General features: G+C 30.7%; 1 long non-coding RNA gene across 2 annotated transcripts in view; it reads left to right on the top strand.

Moving 5' to 3' along the window:
• Positions 1-15767, top strand: part of LOC136796030 (uncharacterized) — a 104516-nt gene that overhangs the window by 78190 nt on the left and 10559 nt on the right. For both annotated transcript variants that reach the window (XR_010843722.1, XR_010843723.1), the window contains exon 2: positions 7029-7212. This is a non-coding gene — a long non-coding RNA (uncharacterized lncRNA). The remainder of the gene's footprint in view (positions 1-7028; positions 7213-15767) is intronic.

The raw sequence follows: 15767 nt of genomic DNA, 5'->3' as shown, positions 1-15767 counted from the left end.
TCCAAGGGTCAGGGAAATAGGTGGATCGGAGTGTAGCATTATAGATATAGGTAAGGAATAGAATGGCTTTACGAGGGAGCTGTTTCAGAATGTGTGCTGTGATAAGATCGTGGCCAGGAGCTTTTTTAGAAGGTAATTGGTCGATGATGTTCATTATTTCTGATGGATGAAAGGCATTAAAATTAAAACTAAAATTAAAAAACAACTCATCACACAGATATCATAATTTGATATATTTATTATTTCTTGTAAATACTTTGGTTTTACCAATTAATAACCATGTTATATATTGTTATAATTCTAAATGTATTATTTGAAACAGTAAGATTACAATAGAAATCCTCTAAAAACTGACATCTTACACGTGGCATTTCCTGATGGCGTTGAAAGCCCAGATACTTGACTAAGCGCCAACTTGACATTTTTTAAAATGTATATTGGACTTAAATTTCACTCCTACCTGGACCTCTCCTACTTTCTAAACCTTATCTTCTTTTCGTAAAGACCTAAAGCTAGTTCCTGTAGGACTTGTCATCCCCTTCAAGACCGATGGGCTGGTTTCCTACGGAGTGAAGTTTCCATCCTGAGAGGATTTACAATTAGTTCTCATAAAACTCATCCTGTCAATTCATCTCCTAACCTGTAATACTATGTTCTACCCTAAATGGAAAATCCAAATTAAACCCAGAAACGACTGTTCTTATTTTTAAAACAGTTCTCAGGCCATTCCTGATGTACGCCTATGAAGTCTAGGGAGCAATATCCTTTAAAAAATAAAAATTGCAATGTTTTCAAAATAAAATCCTAAGAATCGCAGTGGATACTCCTTGGTTTGTAAGAAATAGCCTATAGTTCAGGAATTGCAAATGGAGTCAAATAACATCAAAAACGATTCGTGAAGTTCCACTCCCGGTTACCGACAGTTACAGAAACAGTGAACTACAGCTTCGAAAACCCAACCACAGCCTGAAGATTGAATCCCAAGCTGCGGCAGGACATCCTGTTGTAGATTCTATATTTGCCTATTCTATTGTCAATACTTATATATTTTTTTTTTTATTTTCGTCTTTTATCTTCATATTAACTTTTTTCCCATTAGAGGGCAATTGTTTGTTTTGTTAGGTCTACGAATGCCGTTATTTTAGTTATTATCTTTACTTTTATTTTTTATTAAAAATTATTATTTTTATCTATTTCTTTTATCTTAATTTTTTTTTTATTTATAACCTTGTATATAGTTAGGGGTGTCTTTTGTACGAGACTATATCCCCCCTCTATAAACTTATTGTTAAAACAAATCTAATGTTATATCAAAGATGTAAGGTCCACCAGGCTGATCTAGTATTAAATAAATAAAATCTAAAAAAAAAAAAAACTAACCTGTTTGAACACGCATTGTACAGGGCTTCTGGCATAGAGTATATATCGAATATCGAATACTGCTGTATCGATTTTTTTAGATATTTATAGCTCACACCTAGAAGATCCTCAAAACTAGAGATTACTATACGTCTGTTTTTAATTTTTTTTTTTTTTACTGAAATTAGTGTTTAAATTTTGAACTAACATTTTTAAGGATTAGCGAATATTTTTTTTCTTATTTTGGATAAGATATTTCATTTTGTAGTATGTGAATAGTACCTTACCTGACCTTCTATATCTTGTACCGATTTATTCATAGAATATATTCTTAGCCATTGGCCCAGAGAAGAAGGCAATAAATAAGCAACTTCTCATCATAAACTGAGTCGATAAAAATTGTAATAAAAGCACCAATAAGGGAGTTGGATGGGGATAGGAAGCCAAAGAGGTAAAAGAAAATCTAAATGAGGCAATAGCGACGATACTAGTTCTATAAATAAACAGTGAATGGAGCTACCTGAAAAGGAAGCATTAGCCGCAGTGAACGATCATTGATGAACGATCCGGATGGCTATGCTATCGACATCTTAATTCGTCTGGTATTGTTTGAATCGACGTCACTCTTAGATAGTATCGCTTATAAACAATCGACCTAACCTCACTTAGTGACTTAACTTTAATGTTTCGGTTGTTTCTAAATACACTTATAACTTTTGCATGAACGAAATTATTATCCAATCTTAATCTAAATTTCATATTAAATGAAAATAGTTAGCATACAAATAGAAAATATTTTATCAACGTATATTAATCATTTCACAAAATAAATCTTCTTTTCATATTTTTATAATTATTAAAATGAATAGTATAAAAATAAATATAAGGAGGGCTTTGTCTATGGAAATATTAGTGAAAAAAAATTCTACGTCAAAAGAAACAAAGATGTAGTAGTAAAGGGCACTGAAGGATATTTATAGATCGCGGAGGTGAAAGGAATTTTTAATTTACTTAGTTTGACTGGGAGAGAAGTGATATTAAAAGTGATAAGACGAAGGGGGTTATCGAAGTGTTTTGAGTAAGATCTAACTCCAATAAGGTTAGATATTCTTGACCAGAAGGGAGCTAGCCAACGGGTCATGCAGGAAGTTAACTTAGTTCTATCGGGTACCATTCATGTAGACACGAAGGGGTATGTAGTCCCGGAGAGCAACCATCCATTGGGTCCCCCGAAACGATAAAAGGTAGAGGAAGGAGAAATTCAAAGAAAGCAGAGAAATAAAAAACAATATACATTTCTAAAAATATTGTCAATGAAATGGTGGGAAAGGGGGTCATTATGAATATGTTATAAATTAGTGAGCTGTACAGAAATAATTTTTAGCGAAGAATTAGGGCTGGAAAAATTGGGACTTAAGTTTATAATATTGTAAACATTAGAGGGGATATGAGCAGAAACGTAATGGACCCCTCTGTCTTCACCTTTGGGGTAATTTTATGAACTTGAGATTTTTGATAGATGATACTGAATTTGGAGATGAACTGTTGTTTTTTCTTAGACCAGGTTGTAAAAATGGTGGAGATAGATTTGCAGATGTCCTTAAAATGTATGTCGCTAATATTGGTTGCTAGAATAAGGATTTTGAAAGGAAATATTTTCATTGTGGTAGTGAATTTCTCCTAATTTCATAGTTTGCTTAAAAATAAACATATTCATCTAGAGACTGATTTAGCTATATATAGAATAGTTTAAACCTCCAAATGGTCAGTCGGGATAACAATAAAACCAAAGATGGATGCCTTTTATCCTTACAGGATCAATCTGAACATCTTTTAAGGACTAGGCTAATGGATCACCAAGACAATTTTGAAATCCAATTACTCTAAATAAGGATGGGCAGAGAGTTCTTTGTTCCTGAAATGACAAAATAACTTGTGACTATATATATAAAAAAAAAATAATGGACTAGTAAAAAAAGAAGAAATTATGGAAGATATAGGCATTAAAAGAAATAGAAGCTCACAAGAGTGTAAATGAAAACAAGCTCTTTTTCCAGGAGGTGAACTATGGTAAAGTCTCTTTTAAGCATGCAGAAAAGAAGATGGGACTCTCTTGAACAATAAGTATGAGATACTTCAATGGTAGGCGTATGTTAGGTATGTTGTGGAATCAATCCCGAAAATATGACAACGGGCGAGGATTGATTGCCGGCAGAATTGTTTAAATATGGTGTAGAGGAACTGCACAGGACACTTAATGGCTTGATCCTCAATATATGGGTTCAGGAGAAGATGCCTCAGCAATGGAGCAGTGCTTTGATATGCTCTCTTCATAAGGAAGGAGAACAATTGGAATGTTCAAATTACAGAGGAATATTGCTGCTCCCCTGTGCTTAAAAAGTATTCTCCAATATCCTCTACCAAAGGCTGACCTCGCATGCAGAACACGAAATCGGGCAGTACCAGACTGGCTTCAGTAGAGGGAAATCTACGGTGGACCAAATGCATACCCTCAGACTAATCATGGAAAGGGCCCATGAGCATAAGATTCCTACCCACCACTTGTTCTTTGATTTCAGGAAAGCGTATGACAGTGTAAAGCGCCCTATATTATACGAGACACTTAGAGAAATGAAGGAAGAAAGGTTCCTTCAAAGCTTATACACCTTATGAACATGACAATGAGAGATGTTAGGTGCTGAGTCCACATACAGTCCGAACACTCTTCTGAATTTGGCTTAAATAATGGACTAAGGCAAGGAGATGCTCTGCTACACACGCACATATGTACACACTTGTCTTTGTTTTTTCATACGGTGGCCAGAACATTGGTGGGTTTATTTTAATAATGTAGCAATATAAACAACTTTAAAAAAAAAAATTTAAATATCTTTTTATTTTGCAAGATACTTTTTGAGCTGTTCTAAACATCACTAGTCCTTTTATTCCTTTTCTCAAGTGTTGAATACAAAGCATTCCACATTCCTAATGTATCAAAACCAGATAAACACCATCTTCATTCTAATTGCCTCATATTCTCCTCAAATTGATAAAAATAAAAATATAACTTTTAATGAATGAAATATGGTCCAGGTGCGGTAAAAAAAACTCAAATAGTAAATAATTATACTATTTTATTGAGCCAACGTTTCGCCCCACGTTGCAGGGCTTCGTCAGGACTAAAAAAGACACAAACACTATAGTTACAAAATGGAAAAAAGAAAAACATAAGTGTAAAATAACAGGGGTATAAAATGAAAAGTAAGATATAATAAGAAAAATTAAAGGTTTTAAATAATAATTTAATTTAAATTAGATTTTTTTAAAATTTTTCTTATTATATCTTACTTTTCATTTAGTGTTTGTATCTTTTTTAGCCCTGACGAAGCCCTGCAATGTTGGGCGAAACGTTGGCTCAATAAAATAATATAATTATTTACTATTTGAGTTTTTTTTTACCACACCCGGACCATATTCCATTCATCTATGCACCGTGTGCATAGATGAATGGAATACATCTATGCACACGGTCAATCAATAATCTTCCAGTATATAACTTTTAATATTTATTTTTAAAATACATATACAACTACACCCTATGAAGTTTATTGTGTTCAGTGCAAGGCCAGAAAGATATAATGAGATTATTATTTAGGGGATGTGGTCAGCAACCAAAATCAAGATATAAAATTAATTGGAGTGGGTGTGTCCAAAAGAATCTTATGATACAAATATAATAATAATAATAATATTTGTTACAAATAGCTATAGTTGAAACTAATAGTTGAAAATTGCTATGGATACGACCCTTATTTATGAATGAACCATTGATAAATAAATGTTGTATCTATGACAATTTTAGCTGTTAGTTTCAAACATAGCTAATTTTTGCCTAACTCTGTTAGGTGGGTACCCCCTGTCTGTCCAATGGCGGGCCAACCCCCACTTTCCAAATTATGCGACTGTTCAATTAATTGTACTATGGTACTTGTTGCTCATTGTATATCTGACTGATTTGATACAGATAACCAAAATGCATTCTTCATCAATTAAGCTACCTTTTTTATGATCTATTTATATTATTTCACCTTATATATATAATAAATTATTACATGGTAATCATATCTAAAATAAAATATTACTCAGTGATCACTAATGACTTTTTTATATAATAGAGAGATTAAGCTTGTTCCCGACACCCCTAAGCACTTTTAATTGTTAAAAGTGATTGTTAGAACAAACATATTAATATCTTAACAGAGCAAGTACACAACATATTTAAAAATTACCTTCTGAAACATAAATATTATTCCCATAAAATATTTTACTGGTTATGAGTCTAATCTTATACAATTTTATAAAAATTAAATTTAAATTCTTTAAAGGAATTAAAGAAGAAGTGCCCTCTCCCCAACATCTATAGGGTAGCAGGATGTTAGAATTGACCATCAGGAGCACAGTATATTTGGGTGTCACCCTTGAAGATCAAACTAATTAGGATTTACATTAAGTCTTTCAGGCTTAATCACCGGCTAACTTCTCCTAATTTCTCTCTCCGCCTCAAATTAATGGTCTACAAAAGTATACTGAGGCCAGCCCTGCTCTACGGAGCTCCTATGCTGACCATTATAGCACCTCCAACGGCCAAGAGCCTTCAACAGTTTCAGAGCAGTATGCTCAAACCTGTTTCATGAAACATACTTCACTTCAAAGCGCAAATATTTACCACATACACACGGCATTCAAACTGTCGACTGTAACAGAATTGATCTCGAGAAGGTAAATCAAATTTTTTGATAGCCTCCATTACTGTACGAACCCCTTATTCAGGACACTGACACTGACAGGACAGGCAGACACACATAAACAGTCTCAGGCTCTAATGAGGACTACTAAATAACTGACTGACTACAGATATCATGAAATCTGGCGAGCCCTGCAATCAGACAGCTGAATCAATCCACTTTTCCAATTTCCAGTTGTTTTGTATCCCTTTCTTCATTTCCCTCTTATAATACATTTGAAATGCAATAAAAGAGATTCCACCCATTATTGTTACCAACCTCCCATATACCAAACCCTATGGGACTTAGAAGAAAAAAAAATTAAAAATTGATACCATTGTTTTTCATATTTTGACTGAAAAGTAGTATTGAAAAAAAGAACTATTTTTAAAAATAAGCTCATTCAATTATATTTATCTTCTTCTGTTTTGATTGCCAGTTATTTTAACTGTTAATTGTGAATCTCTTTCTAGCAATCAGGACATTTTCCTGAATCTAATTTTTCTTCTTTCTTTTTCAAATGTCCTCTTTTGCATTAAATTCTTGCAGTGTCATTCCTAGATATTTGACTGTCTGTTTTTATAAACCTATTGGCTGTCTGATTTTGTGAAGTTTATGAGTAAATCTATGTGATTTTCTTGCTTTATAACAAACAGTAGAGATCATGAATTAATTATATTGGATTTATTTTTGTAACATATCAGTAAATTCTGAAAATTTAGAAAATTATTTGAAGTAAAAGCAAAAAGTTAACCAAAATAATGTATCTAAACCAAATAGTCAAGTAGTCTGACTTTAAAAATACTTAATAAGACTACAAATTACCTTAATAAAATCCAAAGAATAATTAAAGGTTTTTTTTTCTTTTGTTTTTAACCGTTTCAGTTGTGCATTGATGGATATAAATGGACGTAACAGGAGAAATAGAAAGAAACTCAAAACAAACTGATTCAAAGTTTACCAAATGGAAGCAGAACATTAAAACAGCGTTGAATATTCCAGTGCAAGCTGTAGTTGCAGCATTTAGACAGCTATGCAGAGTCCTGAATTTAATGACAATATATTCCAGGTTATCTCATAATTTCATTAATCAACATTATACTATGGTGTTATTGAATCTTATGTAGTATGATTATTCTTCTCTCATTTTTCACAGAATCTTATTTGAAAAAAATAAAATAGCAAAACAGTTGCCTTAAATAAATTTAAAGCAATGAACATGTATGGATGAGTAGATTAAATCAAAAATAATAATTTGCTTGTCCCACAGGTTAAAATAAATCTGTTCACTGAGACTATTAGTTTTTAAAAAATATATCTTATATATTTATCATTATAACATAAATTTTAAGCAATATTTAGTGATTGTACATTTTAAGATTGTAAATTAAAAATATATTCATATTAAAGTTGTTGCAAGTGTTACCAAATGTGGAACAAATATTTATTATCACAATTAATTATTATTGTATGGTTACAGACTCGAAGATTTGAAAAAAATTGATAACACTGGTGAATTGATTTGCATGCAAATACTCAAAAATAAACAACTAATAAAAGAAGATCATGGAAAACCATAATTATAATAAATTAATCACATCATTTTTTTCTTTGTTTAAGAAGTATTTACAGGCAATGATATCATTTAATGGTAACACTTGTAGCTTTAGACTAAGCAAATTATTATTTTTGATAATATTAATTTAATCAGGAGTTGAAAACGGATTAAAGATAACAAAATAAGGAGAAGCTTTAAGTATATTTTGTAACGGATGATCCATTCATAAATAAAACTATTTGTCAGATATTATAATCCATCATCTAAATAAAAAATTATTCGAATAATGGCCAACTCTAATTAAAATCACAATGTATTTAAAAATTATGTTTTACTATCTTTTCACCATCTTCATATCAAAACATTTCTAGCAATTGGCCAAATATAAATACAATAATATGTATAATTTATGAATAATTGTTCAAATGTACTACAATTACAGAAAAAATGTTCAAAATATATTAAAATTATTTTTCGTATCTTCACATCAGTATATCTTTGCATCTGTGTAATAAAAAAGTGTCAGGTGTAAAAAAAAGTCTCAATGCAATATTGTTTGATTTTTAATAGTTTCATGGAAAATTAATTTATAATTTTTGCTGACATAAAATCCTTCTATTTCTTCCAAAAAAGATCTTTCAAAAAATCTTATAATAAAAAAGGTATTTACTTATTTACTATACATTTTTTAAGTGTCCTCCATTTTCTTTAAAGTATAAGGCAGATCCAGGGTTAGTAGAACTGAGAGTTTTGAACTTTATTACTTGTAGTCTTCCTTGAATACTAAGTTCTCCTAAAGATGATCACTGCTTTCTCAATTCAGCCAAAACATTCCATGAAAAGGGATGTAGGAACAGGAAGGATGGAACAAAAGGGGCAACTTTCCAGGGCTCTGAGGCTTAAGAGGCCCCCAATTCTCCAGGACTATTTCTGGTAGTTTTAACATTACTAGAAATAACAACAATTAGCTAATAAAAACTGGATAGTTTAAATAAAATCATGAGATTTTTGAGAAGAAAAAGTGTATACAGAATTAAGCGTAAGGCTCGGAGTAAAGTAGTTCGGTAAATTTTTTCTTAGAAAAAAGGAAACCATATTTGTTTTCAGGGTTGTCCCAAAGTACTAAATACCATTTTTGGAAGGAATTAAAAATCATTCATTTTTCATTTTGATTCTATCCCAGCATTTTTTTTTTCCCACCATCGACTATTTTTCACAAAATCATTAATAACTCCACTCCCTTTTATCCGACTGTCACGTTTATAGAACCGTTGGAAAGCTGAATGTCTGCTCATACAGCAGAAATCAAAGAAAGTTAAATTTGAAGCTTTTTTTAAAGGGAAAAATGTGTGTTTTAAATGAGGGGAAAAAATTCTCATGTTCTATTTTATATCTCCGGTTCTAATTTGTTTAATTAGACCCGCTTTGTGCCTTTTGGTGCAGTTTCTAGAGCCCTAAAAAACTGCCATTCCAAATTTTGGTGTAGATCGGACGTGCAGTATTGAAATTATTTCCATTTTTTAGATTTTTAAAAAGAAATCTAAGGATGTAAAGATGTAGGGTGAAAATTTCGAACTAAAAAAATTATTTTCCAATTTTTCTGAAAATTCGTATATAGGGGTTTCTCGAGGTGCTGAAAACGAATATCAACTTTGTTTCACTCCTAAAAAATCTTTTACCGCACTTTGCATAGTAACTGTAAAATTTTTTCAATATTTTGAAAATTGTGAGGCACAGGAAGAGTCTGTGAGGAACTGTCTTGGAAGTAAAGTCATATATAAAAAAAAAACTAACTTCTTCAAAAATTAATTCAGTGAATTTTCAGTGCATTTATTCTCATTATCAATTTATTTAACTGAAAGATTGAACCCAAATATAAATCTTGATCTTCAATTTCACTGCCGTTATAATTACATAACTGTCATTTAATATATTGTGTTTATAATATAATCGTATAAATAAATATAAGTAGATGGTCAGGGTTGCGGTCAAAAAAAGAAGAACAAATAGTTTAAAACTATTTTAATGTCCGACGTTTGCAGGGCTAGAAAACTAAGAACATTACAACAATAAGATACAATAAGGTAATTTAAGCTAGGATAAATATTATGTAAAAAGAAAGTGATGAGAAATTACAAATAAATAAAAGGAAGGAAGACATAAAATAGTATCAGTGTAAGTATATCATTGTTTATTCAAGTTTATTTTATACTGGTTCTATTTTGTATCTTTTTAGCCCTGAGGAAGCCCTGCAAAGTGGGGCGAAACGTTGGACATTATAATAGTTTTAAACTATTTGTTCTTCTTTTTTTGACCGCAACCCTGTCCGTCTACTTATATTTAAATCTTTACTGTCAACTATATATACATATATATAAATTGAGTAAATAATATAATAGTAATTAACTGCCCTAAGATATTTAGATTTCTTTCAGGTTCTTCATAAAAAAGATTTTTAGAGGCATAACTCTCTCGAGTATTGAATCTATCAATTAACTTCAGGATATTTAATTAGTGTCAGTATATTTTACATCTTACAAGAAGATTGCAAGGTCTTGTAGTCACGGATTTAATTCAAACTATGTAGGTTGGTAGATTCGGTTTCCTTGTTGATGAAGACACATGGTTATAGGGACCATTACTCAATAATTTTTCAGATATTTCCAATTGAAGATGCAATTCGCTTGTTGAATTTAGTTCTGTAGCAAACAACTACACATAATGTGTTTAGCGTAGCAGCAACCCGATTCATTGCAAAATATTTATTACAAAACAGTAAATACTTTTATTGTTTTGTAATAAATATTATTCTGTACTTATAAGAATGATAATGACAATTAAAATTCTAATAAGGTTTCTAGCCATTAATGACATTTCATTTCCAATTTATTTAAACTCCATTGTGTTTCTTTATATGTAAAAGTAGACATAAAATAAATAAAAAGTTATTCACCCTCCACAGACTCGAACCTGGCTCCTAACAATGAGGAACACCGATCCATTGCTGCTATGCTAAACCTATTACTGAATGGAATATGGTCCGGGTGCAGTAAAAAAAACTCAAATAGTAAATAATTATACTATTTTTGTTAATAATATTTTATTAATAATTAATTTAATATTTCTTCTCTTATCTATCTGTTACTATTACCCTTTTCATTTACTATTTACAACCTTTAATTTTTCTTATTATATCTTACTTTTCATTTTATAACCCTGTTATTTTCCACTTATCTTTTTTCTTTTTTCCTTTTTGTAACTATAGTGTTTGTATATTTTTTAGCCCTGACGAAGGCCTGCAACGTGGGGTGAAACGTTGACTCAATAAAAATAGTATAATTATTTACTATTTGAGTTTTTTTTTACCGCACCCGGACCATATTCCATTCATCTATACACACGGTCAATCAATAATCTTCCACTAAACCTATTACGTGTTTTTGCTACTGAACTGATTTAATGAGTGAATTACATCTTCAATTGCAAATATCTAAAAAATTATTGAGTAGTGGCCCCTATGTTTATATATTATAATATTTAAAAAAAAATTTAAATAAATAAACGGAATTTTATATAGCTTCTACTTATTCTCATATCTTAAGTATAGCTTGGGTTAAAATGAAAAGCTTTAATACTAAATTGATAGTAGAATTTTATAACATTTTAGACTCTTAATCTCAGAGCGGGTTTCTAGGCAATCAGAAACAGACACTTAGGTTAATTAACATCTACTTTTTCAAATATACTTAAAATTCTAGGTTATAAAAAACTATTTATTTAACAATTTATGCTCTTCTATGATGACTGATGGTTTTTGATGACTTATATTTCACAAACTGACACTGTCTTAAACAAAACCTTGGTCCTCTAAAAGTTTTCAACTCACTTTTCATCCACCGAAATACATTCTTTGGCGATCCAAACATAGAGTCCATTTTTCTTCTTGGGTGACTCTTCGATGTCTTTTTTTTCAAGATGTCTCCCTTCAGCTAGACAAAAGATGATGAGGACCTCCTTATCCAGGAAACATCATTCCCCAAAGCAACCAAACTTTTCACCAACCGTGATCATTCTCTCGTGTTCAATGTGAACATTGATTGTTGTACAACAGTTTTCAGTTTTTGCATGTGATTTTCTTTATGATCATATAACTATTTACTCATAAAAGAGGATATTACAATATTTTATTTTGACTGTTTATTATATTGTGCAAATTTGAATAGTGATAAATTTAAATGATGCTAAAATTATACTTTATATTAAGAAATATTAAATATTTAAAAACAAATTTGATCCTTTTTTCTCAACTTCATTCTTTTCAAAACCTTCCAACGTTTCGACCCTCAGGTCATTACATTTTCTAATTTCTTGAAATGTAAATGAAAGAAAGAAGAGAAGTGGTTAATACAAGTTTTAAATTTAAGAAAGAGTTACATAGAAGAAGTTATAGATGGGACAAAGGCAATTAGCCGGCATTTTTAAGAATTTTAAAAGAGAAAATGACAACAAAGTAAAGGTATCCTTGAAAATGACCTGAGGATCGAAACGTTGGAAGGTTTTGAAAAGAATAAAGTTGAGAAAAAAGGATCAAATTTGTTTTTAAATAAACTAAACCACTCTCAAACAAGAATATATTAATAAAAATTAATCAAATATTAAATAGTTTAGCTTATAAATTATAGTTCATAACATATTTATTTACAATTTATTGCCTTTTAATTATTAAAAAATAAACAAATTTATAAAATCTGAAAAATTAAAAAATTATTGATCAATGTCCTTCCTCCATTAATTTCCCATGAAATCATCAGATTATAGTTGATACATGATGATGGCTCTATTTCGGGCAATGATTTTGCCATAAATAGAACCATAAGAATTTCATTCTAATGTGATTGATTTTACCTATTACAAAAACCAAAGAAAGAACATTTCAATGGGAGAAGAAAAATGTTAACCTAGGATAGATGCACTATTAGTTGACACTTTATAAAAAAATTTAAAGCTTTTTTAGAATTGCGATAGTTTACTCATAGTTTTCTTTTTAATGCTTGTCTCAGGTTAGTAAACCTTTCTACAAGCGAATTTACTGTAGATTTTGTAAAAACAATAAATGATTATTTTTTTTAAACTGAGACATGTTTTTGCATCAGTAGAAGGCATGAAACATTAGCATGAAAATTTAGAATAGGGTCAAAACATAGAAATAAAAACTTCTACAGGCTAAAAAATAGCATATAGTAAAAATTAGTTGAAGGTTGATTTAAAACAATAAGTATGCAAATTTTCTTGACATTGAACTTAATACAACATTCACATGGTGAGTTTTCAGTTAATTGCCAATACAACCAATCAAAGACTGCTTTGTTTGCTGGAATCTTTCAAAAAGAAACTCAACACAGGTGAATCTTTAAAATCTGTAGAACTACAACACATGAAGAGTCAAGGGTTCAGTACTTTGTGAGGAAGTACTGTATCTTGAACAATAGAGTTTTCCTCAATTTAGGTCATCCACTTAATAGGGGTTGGGTGAACCCCAGAGGACTACTAGACTAGGCTAGAACCCACAGGGTTTTACTCACGGCTACAGAATAAATAATTCTCTGCTACAGCCGGATTCAAAGACGGCTACTTGGAGTTGGTAACGCAGCACCTTACTCACTAAGACACCCTACTCCCATAAATCTTTAAAATGACGCCAAAGTCAAATTCTTTTTATTATTCGTTTAATCTCTACCTGTTTATATGGAGAGGTTATCCTTTAGGTAACCAACCTATTCAAAGCAGTGTAGAAGGATTGAGGTTTCCATTCGTAGGGTTGCCAAGTCAACCAACCAAGACTAGAACTGAACCAGCGCTACTGCAGTTTTAAGGTTGCTAAGTTTGTTTCATTTGCCTCAACTCCCCAGGCTACAATGGCCATAGCAAGTTGTTCTAACGCTTAAGTCGTTCTAATGACCTATTTTTTAAATATTTTAAATCTCCAGTGTCTACTGCTCAATCAGTGCCTACTACTGATGCATCTACCCTATTTCATTATTTCAGTTTTCAAACTAACTGAAAATTATTATTTCCTCAGTCTTTTCCTACAAATAACACATGTCATTTGAAAAATTAAAAAAAAAAAAAAGGAATATAACAAAAACTATAAATTAAAATAATATGTATATCTATTTTATTTTTTTTTGTAAAAGTATCATTTGAACAGGGGATATTTCCTATCTCTGTGTATATCATGACAGGGATAGACGTAGCATTAACTTAATAGGCTAGACTAGGAAATCTTTTATTTATTTTTTTTTATTTTCTTACATCAGCCCAGGACTCCTGTTGGAGTCCTACACTGCTAGGAAATCTTCTAATTCTTCTTAAATTCGGGAAATATTTTCATATTTTATTTTATATTCTTGAGACTTCAACGTGAGAGGCCTCTGGTTCGGAGCCCGTGGAACTATTCCCAGCACAACTAGGAGCTTCATGGAGGAGCTCGGGTTCGATGTCCAGGACGTGGCTAGGATGACAGAGAATATAATACTTGACTCCATGGGAATCATCCACCACCACATGCATGGAAATTAATGAGTGGGGGAGTTATCCAGAGGAGGGATGGCATGCATGCATCGCATATCTTATTTGTTGTTTTATTTATTTACTACTTTGTTATTTTTTATATTCTAATATTTGTTATATAGGGGAATTAGTTGATAAAATGAAATGAGGGTTGTAAAATGGAGGGGAAAGAAAAAAAAGGAATAAATTGAAAAGCTTGTATTTAGTTTGTAGACTGATATTAATTGTAAAAGAATACTGTGGAAAAAAAAAAATGTTATCTTTCTATTATATTGTATCATATCAAAAAATGTAATTTATAAATGTCCGATCATGGATTGATCAGTATGCTGTGTAATGTAGCAACCCGATGTTATTGGGCAGCATGATTGAATAAATTTCTTTCTAAAAAAAAAATCTTCCATCAGAACACCAATTTAGTGATTTCTATAGAACTTAACATCTCATTCATACTTATAATTTATCCTAATCAATTATAATGAGGTTTAGATCAGGAATAGATGATTGTTATTTTGAGAATCAAATGGAAGTATTATCTAGATATTAAAAAAGAGAAGCTAATTGGGTTTTATTTCTTATTTCTGTTAATTTTGAAAAAAAAAAGTGATTTTTTTCTGTGCTTTATAAATCAAATCATTCATATCCCAAACAGAATTCTTTATTCAGTTATACACTGTCTAACTGTGCAACTAACATTATTAAATTAGATGATTATTAATAATTAATTTCCTCATCTAAGTATCAATTAAATTTCTTAATTAAATAAGACAAAAATAAAAGCAATTGATAAAAAAATAGAAAAACTAATTTAGTTGATAGGGGTAAATATATTGTAAGAACAATATGGAAAAATATAATTTTGTAAAATTATACAATCATGTTTAAGAAGCATATAGATACATTTAAAATACTAACAATATTTTAAGAAAACTTTACATTGGCTACATCTTTCTCTCACAATCAGCAACTATGGAAGACTCTATAGCCAAAAAATAAATAATATCATATATTCAAATATTAAAAAAAGAAATTCATACTACTACAACTCATGAAGGGTCAGAGGTACAATACTTTGTAAAGAAGTTCTGTTACTTAACCAATGGTTGTACAATGAGGTGATTTTGTCAGAACCACACTCAACTCCCAGATTTTTACCCAATTAAGGGCTTTATGAGGCTGGGTGGACCTCGGAGGGTTCCTGAACCTACAGGGCTGGCTCAACGGTGACAAGTATCAGATAATAATTATGAGCCACAATCGGATTCAAACCCAGGCCCTTGAAGTTAGTTAGTTGAAGTCAGTGTCTTACCAATAAGCTACCCACTCCCACTATACAGTATTCATATATGAATAATATAATCATATTCAAAAAAAGTTTTTCTCTTGAAGTAATATTATTACGTCATATATATTTGACTGTTGGTTCGACATTTTTATTGCTTAATATTTCAATATGTTGTAATAATTTTTATTTATTAAAAATAAAATAAAAAAGA

The sequence above is a fragment of the Halyomorpha halys genome, unplaced genomic scaffold (assembly GCF_000696795.3).
Source record: "Halyomorpha halys isolate HHAL.00 unplaced genomic scaffold, Hhal_1.1 Scaffold137.1, whole genome shotgun sequence".
Taxonomy (NCBI): domain Eukaryota; kingdom Metazoa; phylum Arthropoda; class Insecta; order Hemiptera; family Pentatomidae; genus Halyomorpha; species Halyomorpha halys.
This window is presented reverse-complemented; position numbering and strand designations above follow the sequence as displayed.